This window comes from Chiloscyllium punctatum, chromosome 36 (genome assembly GCF_047496795.1).
Source record: "Chiloscyllium punctatum isolate Juve2018m chromosome 36, sChiPun1.3, whole genome shotgun sequence".
Taxonomy (NCBI): Eukaryota; Metazoa; Chordata; class Chondrichthyes; order Orectolobiformes; family Hemiscylliidae; genus Chiloscyllium; species Chiloscyllium punctatum.
Window position 1 is genome coordinate 66,263,392 of NC_092774.1, and position 8,222 is coordinate 66,271,613.

Sequence of the window (8,222 nt, forward strand, 5' to 3'; positions counted from 1 at the left end):
CCTGTGGAGGCACCAGCGCGTTCACGTGCCATTGCAGGGGGATGGAAGGAGCGATGGCCGAGCGCCACGAACAACCCAGCTCTGGGGACTCCCAGGTTCGAATCCCGTCGCGGCAGATCGCAGAATTGGGATTCGGTCAGTAATCTGGACTTCAGAATCTAACGATGAAACCGTTTTTAGAGGGCAAAAACCCATCTGATTCATTCATGTCCTTTTCAGTGATGGAAACTGCCGTTGCGCGAAAGGATTCACTCAGTCGTCCCAGCTGCATGCTTTACCCGGCTGTACGAAGGATCCAGTTACAAAGGGACAACTCAACGAACCAATAATAAAGAAAGTGTGGTGGGGGGAGTGGGGGGGTGAGTGTGCGCACTTTGAGCTTGAGGTGCTTTTTTTTAAAGAAAAGCTACTTTTTGTACGCCTTGTGATGTGGAGATCTGATGCTGTAACAAAGTTGGGTCGCAGTAAAGGTTACCTGAACTTACTGCCAGGCTTAAACTATTTCAGAATCCTGAAGAGGAGTTGTTGGACTCGAAATTTTAACTCTGCTTTCTCTCCACAGATGCTTCCAGTCCTGCTGAGTTTTTCCCGTGTTCTCAGTTTTTGTTTCAGATTTCCAGCATCCACAGTTCTTTGTCTTATTTATCAAATTCAATTCTAGCCCTTCACAAGTGTCTGGAACTTCATCTCCCTGATCTACAAACTGTTCACTTACCCTAGAAATGACCGCTACCTCCTTATCAAAGTAGACCCCTTTGTTGCAAAATGATTGTTCAATTCTGTGACCAAAATTATTGCATTCGTAATTACTTACACCAGGGACTCTCAATATCTCAGGCCAGAGCACAGCTAGATTATTTCAGACAGTACATTTATGTGATTTGATGCAATTCCCTATTCCTTACTTTGCCAGCGTGTTGCTGGGAATGGAGGGTTTGAATTAAGAAGAAGCTGGGATATTTTTCCAACAGAGCCGAGCAAATTGACAGATAACTTGATCGAGATTTTTAAAATCAGGAGAGGTATAGATAAGGTGTCATTTCCAGGAGGCTCAGAATATTTTGTTGCTCCAGAAGGTGTAAAAGGGGGTCAAAGCTTCAACAGAAATCGAGCAGAGCTGAGAACAGACAACATTTAACTCTGTGGGAACAGGGAGATCAGAGGACAGAGAAATCAGGACCTGAAATCCGAGCTGACACCAGACTACCATGTTATCAGTGCTTTGATTAGCAGTGCCCACCCTCTACCCTTACTGAGCCTCTCACTCGACTTGAATGCCACATCTCCCCTCGATATTCTGGATCCAATCCTTGTCATTCTGAAGCCATATCTCTGTAAGGAGTCTCAGATCATAATTATTCTCTTCAATGTGTGCAGTCAATTAATTCGCTTTTTTTACAATGCAGCTTTTAGTTTTATTTTTTGTGATGGTTAGAATCCAGTTTTGATCGCTAGTACATTTATTCTCCTTGTCCCTTTCTCTCATTCTCTGGTGTTTGGTTTCCACATCACTACATTGCTCACTGCTCTTGATTTCGATTGGCTATGCTAAATTGCCTAGTGTCCAGGGATGTGCAGGTTAGGTGGGTTGACCATGGGAAACGCAGGGTTATCGTTTCAAAGTAATAGAAGGAGTAGGCCATTTGGCCCATCGACCCTGCTCCGCCATTCATTACAATCATGGCAGATCGATCAATAGTCTCAGCTCCTCCTAATTGCATTATCCCAACTTCCCTTAATTCCCTTACCACGCAAAAAAAACCCATCCAACAGTGTCTTAATGAAGCTGCCTCGACTGCTTCTTTGAGCACAGAATTCCATTAATTTACCATTAACCGCATAGGTCCTGCCCTGAGTTGCCTCATCAAAATGCAACAGCTCATATTTGTCTAAATTAAACTCCATCCACTACTCCTTGGCCCATCGGCTCATCTGATCAATTATAATTTATATTAAACTTTCTTTCCTAACTTACTCCCTAAAAGCTGAAAATCTCCATCCCACACTCTCACCCTCCATTCTCACTTTGTTGAGTCTAATCACGGATGTCCTCATCCTGAAGGGTTTGATTCATGTTGATTAACAGGCCCACATTCAAGGGAGATCTAACTGAAACGTACAGAACATTGAACGGCCTGGACAGAGTGGACATTGGGAAGATGTTTTCATTGGGAGGAGAGACTAATACCCATGGGCATAGCCTTAGCATAAAGGGAGAATGGAGATTAGGAGAAACTTCTTTAGCCAGAGAGTGGTGAATCTATGGAATTCATTGTCACAGAAAACTGTGGAGGCCAGGTCACTGCGTATGTTGAACATTGTGGTAGAGATGTACAGCATAGAAACAGACTGTTTGGTCCAACTTGTCCATGCTGACCAACTATCACAACCCAATCTAGTCCCACCTGACAGCACACGGCCCCATATCCCTCCAAACCCTTCCTATTCATACACCTACCCAAATGCCTTTTAAATGTTGCAATCGTACTAGCCTTCAACACTTCCTCTGGCAGATCATTCAATAAACGTACCATTCTCTGCGTCAAAAAGTTGCCCCTTAGATCTCTTTTGTATCTTTCCCCTCTAACGCGAAACCCATGCCCTCTCCTTCTGGACACCCCCACCCCAGGAAACGACTTTGTTTATTAATCCTATCCATGCCCCTCATGATTTTATACACGTACAGTTATGACGTTCAAAAGACATTTGGATAAGTACATGAATACGAAAGGTTGGAAGGGTTATGGGCCAAACACTGGTAGGTGGGACGAGTTTAGTTTGAGAACATACTCAGCATGGACTCGTTGGATGAAGGGTCTGTTCAGTACTGTCTGACTCTGTGACTGATCTGTACTGGTCTTAAAACCATTTTCTTACCTTCCCCTATAAGCATCCACTTCTTTGGTGTTCAAAACTCAGATGAACTTCGCCTTGAATATGTTCAATGACCCCACCTCTGAACTCAATTCCTCTTCGTAATATACCACTTGCCTTGCTCATTGCCTGCTGCATCTGCCCGACAGCTGGCATTGACTGGTGTGGAGGGACTCTGAGACCCCTTAGTACATCCATACATCATTCCTGATGAAGGGCTTGTGCCCGAAACGTTCACTGTCCTGTTCCTCAGATGCTGCCTGACCTGTTGTGCTTTTCCAGTGCCACATTTTTCGACTTTCACCTCTAGTCCTCACTTTCTCCACATTCCAATATATAATCATTTTAACAATGCACTGCTTTTTTTTTAAACAGCAAAGGCTATAACTTCACATTGCGGAACTGCACTTGCCATGTGTTTGCCAATTGAGACACAGACCTGGACCAACTTCGGGAAGAGGCAAAAGACTGAGTTCTGAACAAAAACCGTAGCACACTCAAAACGTCGGCTCTGTTTCCCTTTCCACGGATGCTGCTCGACCCGTTGGCTTTCTGCAGTATTCGCTGTGTTTGTTCGACACAAATGCTGCTTTCCATTAAAGAACTTCAATCCCTGTCCTCTGGTAACTGACCCGAGTCAGTGGCAATAGGTTCTTCTGATCATTAACCTGCCCATTCACACCACGTCTTCTCCCATCATTGCCAACAGCCCCTGGAAATCTCCAGTTAACCTTCTTTGCTCCAAAGAGAACATTCCCAAACTTGGGATTGGAATTTGCTCATCCCTGGACATGATGCAAATGTTACAATGGGGAAGAGTTTTTGTCAAAGTATTGTCAGTTAGCAGGTGGAAAAATGTTCAGGAAGTAAAACAGAAATCCCAGTCTCCAGCTTTGTGAATCTTTCGAAACTCTTTGGGAAGTGGAATTAGAGGAGAATGAAGGATGAACTGACGGACTGAGCAGAGACAGTCCAGACACCATCCCCTTGTTTAAGAGGCTGATTGACTCTGATATTCTCGGGACCTGAACTGACCCGAGACATTGAAAGAATTCTCTGCACATCAGGAATTCAAACCCCTTCTCGGCTCGGCGCCAATGAGAAAATTCAGGAAGAGGCAAAACACTGAAAGGCTCGGAGGGCGATGGCCCCGGTGGTGGAGAGCTCGTTCCTCGTGACATGGATGTGCCTGCAGATGGTGGGATCAGGCTGTCCCCATGTCTCCACAATGAATGTCCAAGGCTTTATTATGGAAAGTAAAACTGATAGAAGACAATGGTAATTTTGGGCGGGGCGGGTTGAATTATGAATTTATTAGTAGGTTCCTCAAAGACACTGTGCAAGCAGCTCTTGCACCTGTCTCTGTGGCGCAATTGGTCAGCGCGTTCGGCTGTTAACCGAAAGGTTGGTGGTTCGAGACCACCCAGGGTCGGCGTGTTCCTTGTTCTCGCTCCTACCGCTTTCTTGGCTGCGAAAGTGCACGTTTTTAATGGTGTCAGGAAAATGTTTCCCAAACGGAAATCTATTCCACTGAGGCAGCACAAAGGGGTTTCTGAATTGATTGTATTTCTAACATAAATGACTGCGGATGCTGAGAATTCGAGACAGAAAGCGAAACTGCTGGAGAAACTCAGCAGGTTTGGCTGGACCTGGATGAGGAAAAAAACGAGTTCTGAAATGTTGTCTCTGATTCTCTTTCCACGGATGCTGCCTGACCTGCTGAGTTGCTCCTGCAATTTCTGTTTTTGTTTTTAACTGAACGTCCATTTCATCTACCGGGATGAAACACGCAGACTCGCCATTTGCAGATATTTAACCCTTTCGAAACCTGAGAAGTGATTGAATTCAAACAAACTCTGCAAGGATTCACTTTTTGTCAGCTCCACAGGCAGAGAGATCTGGGAAATGAAGCTGTCAGTGTGGTTCTGTATTGATGGGCCGAGTGGTGAATGCGATGGACATGAAATCCATTGCGGTTTCCCCACGCAGGTGCCGACTACAGTTGAGAAACGACGTCAAAAAGAAAGGGAGATTGCTCCACGGTTTTTTTAAAGATGCAAATCAGTGGAGGGGTTGAAGTATTTCAATCACATTGGGACTGGTCGGGAATTTGTAGCCCACTGCCTGTCAGGGTGGAACAAGCAGATACCCACAGAGCTGCTATTGAGGCGATGAGCCAAGAGTTTGGAAATGAGATCGAACAGTGAGGGGCGTGAAGTCGTAATCGAAGTTAAGCAGGCACCTGAGGACAAAAGTGTTTTATTTGCCAGTGAAAGATACTGCTTCACAAAGTTGGGATTATGGAAGGGAAGCAGTGACGGTGATTATCTTTGGCTGTTCCTCTTGTGAATGTTCCCATTGCTGCGCATGTCCGTGTTAACGTCAGAACTCTGCAGCATGGCGGTGTCAGGTCCGCACAGGGCCGGGGGCGCAATGGATGACGCATCTGACTCCACCTACCTGTTTGAAATGCAGCTCACAGCTTCTTCACACACCCCAATTAATCTTTCTCATTGTCCTGAAGCCGGCATACGGTTTGAATTCCCGAACTGCGGGAATGAGACTCTTTTCACTGTGTCGCATCAGTAAATGTCCCTGAGAACATCAGAGTCAAGTCACAGCGCTGTCAGAGGAGGGGGAGCTGAAATAGTCCCTCACGCTGCTCATGGGCACATTTCACTTTCCCCAACTCACCGCCCCAACCACTGTGGCTCTTGGGAGTGGAAAGGGAACAAACACCAAAACCCAGTCTCAGCTTTGTAAATCTTCAGGAAATAAGAAAACTGTACATCCCTTCGGGTCTTCCATCCTGGGCTGACAGCGTTGATTTTAAATGGCTGTCCAGTCAGTGCCGATTCGTTTTGGCTAAAAAAAATCTTCCTTTTCTCATCCCAGCATTTCTTGCTACAGAGAACTGTGTGGCAGAGTTCATGTATATATTTCCTTGTATGGTATTTTGTAAATTACATTCGTTTGCTGGTTGTTTGTATCGGGTTTTTCAGGTTCATTAGCCGCTGTTTAAGTGTGTTGGGAGGTTTGTGGGCGACCATGATGCTGAGAGGGTTGAGTTGTCTGGACATCATTTCCCAGATGTCTTTAATGTAAAGTAATGTGGCTAAGGTTTCTGCAGACGTTGTGTCTGCTTGTGTCAGTTTGTTGATGTGAAATCGGCACACTGGGTTTATTGGGTAGGCAAAAGTGAGGACTGTAGATGCTGGAAACCAGAGTTTAGATCAGAGTGGTGCTGGAAAAGCACAGCAGGTCAGACAGCTTCCGAGGAGCAGGAAAATCGATGTTTCGGGCAAAAGCCCTTCATCAGGAATAGAGGCAGGACCCCTCCAGGGTGGAGAGATAAATTAGGGGTGGGGTGTGCTGGGCCAAAGGTAGCAAAAAGTACAATAGGTGAATGGGGGTGGGGATGGAGGTGACATATCAGAGAGCAGGGTGGTGCGGATAGGTGGGGAGGGAGATTGGCAGGTAGGACAGGTCATGAGGACAGCGCTGAGCTGGAAGGTTGGAACTGAGGTAAGGTGGGGGGAGGGGAAATGAGGAAACTGGTGCAGACCACATTGATGTCCTGGGGATGAATGTATCCGAGGCAGAAGTTGGGGCGTTCTTCCCCCAGACATCGGGTGGGGAGGGAGGGGCGATGGAGGAGGCCCAGGTCCTGCATGTCCCTGGCAGAGTGGGAGGGGAGGTTGAAATGTTGGACCACAGGGCGATGGGGTTGATTATTGCGGGTGTCCTGGAGATGTTCCCTCAAACGCTGTGACTTGACTCTGCGATGGGGCTCCAGTCTCCCCAATGTAGAGGAGACCGCATCGGGAGCAATGGATACACGAAATGACATTGGTGTTCGCCTTCTTCCTTCCGTGACCCGGGTTCGACTTCCGGGCAGGAAAGCAATTTTCAGGAGAGCTGTCAAACTTCTCCCGTATATCCCTGGTGGTCTAGTGGTTAGGATTCGGCACTTTCACCGCTGCGGCCCGGGTTCGATTCCCGGTCAGGGAATCATTTTTCAGTGTGTTGCATAGCTATCCATTCTCCTTAAAAGCGCTGGACAGTTACTTATTTGTCTTCGTAGTGACTGGGTGCAACAGTGTGTCGTGTTTCGTTGAAATAGTACCCTCGTTCAGATTTGTTTGTATGCGTAGGGATGATTACTTCTGTAGCGAAATACTTGGTTCGCGTGTGGTGTTTTCCTGTAGAGGCTGTTTTGATTTTACCATTGACTGTTCGCTCTACTGTGACATCTAGAAATGGCACTTTGTTGTTGTTCTCCTCTTTTGTGAATTTTATGCCAGTAAGGAGATTGTTGATGGTGTTGTACGTTTCCTCTAATTTGTTTCATTTTTTGATGACAGAAGTGTTTCATCGGTATTTCGTTGATTTATTTGTAGGGCTTGTTACTGAATATAAAGTGGGTGGTAACCACGAGGTTGACAGTGCTATCTTTGCTGATGAAGTTGGTGCTGTGTTTTTGTCTTTAGTTCTTCGAGTAGTGTCTTCAGTTTTCTTTGGTCACGTTGATGTCAATGGATGTGAACAGGGCTGTTATGTCAAAGGACAACATTATTCCATCCTCTTCTATCTTCGTGTCTTTGGTGTTCAGGAATTCTTGGATGGAGTAAATGGAGTGGCATGAATCTTCGACTTGGTGTTTTAGTCCTCAGTGGAGGCCTTTGACTAGTCTGTATATTGGTGTTCCAAGTAGTGAGACTATGGCCTGAGGGGGGCTCCTTGTTTGAAAAAGAGGAGAACAACAATAAACTGCCATTCTTAGATGTCACAGTAGAGCGAACAGTCAACGGGGAACTTCACACTGGCATCTGCAGAAAAACAACACACACAAACCAAATACTTAACCACAGAAGCAATCATCCCAACACCCACAAAAGAAGCTGCATCAGGAGATTATTTCAACGAGCCACTACATACTGCAGCACAGAGAAACTACGAAGAGCTCAAGAGAAATAAGTATATGGTGCATTGAGGGAGAACGTGTCCCCAATAAACCCATTCCACCGATTTCTCATTGATGCTTTCAAGCTGACTCTCAAAAATTCGGTTTGAACCTCCATTCTTTCCTCTTTGTTTTTTGTGGGTTTTGAAAGCTTTCCCAATCCTCTGACTGAGTATTGGAGTTGGGAAGTTATGTTGTGGTTGTACAGGACATTGGTTAGACCACTTTTAGAATATTGCGTGCAATTCTGGTCTCCCTCCTATCACAAGGATATTGTGAAATTTGAAAGGGTTCTGAAGCACCAATAGGTCCACAGAGGGGAAGCGGCCCTTCTGCTGCCCTGAGTATGGGAAGGCCTTCAATGATTCTGCTGCCCTGCTGACGC

At 45.9% G+C, this 8,222-nt stretch overlaps 2 non-coding genes across 2 annotated transcripts; both read left to right on the plus strand.

Annotated features, from left to right (window-relative positions):
- Positions 1-4,232: 4,232 nt before the first annotated feature.
- On the plus strand, positions 4,233-4,306 carry trnan-guu (transfer RNA asparagine (anticodon GUU)). Its single transcript has one exon. It is a non-coding gene; the product is annotated as a tRNA-Asn (tRNA).
- A 2,507-nt stretch (positions 4,307-6,813) lies between these two features.
- Positions 6,814-6,885, plus strand: trnae-uuc (transfer RNA glutamic acid (anticodon UUC)). Its single transcript has one exon. It is a non-coding gene; the product is annotated as a tRNA-Glu (tRNA).
- Positions 6,886-8,222: the final 1,337 nt, after the last annotated feature.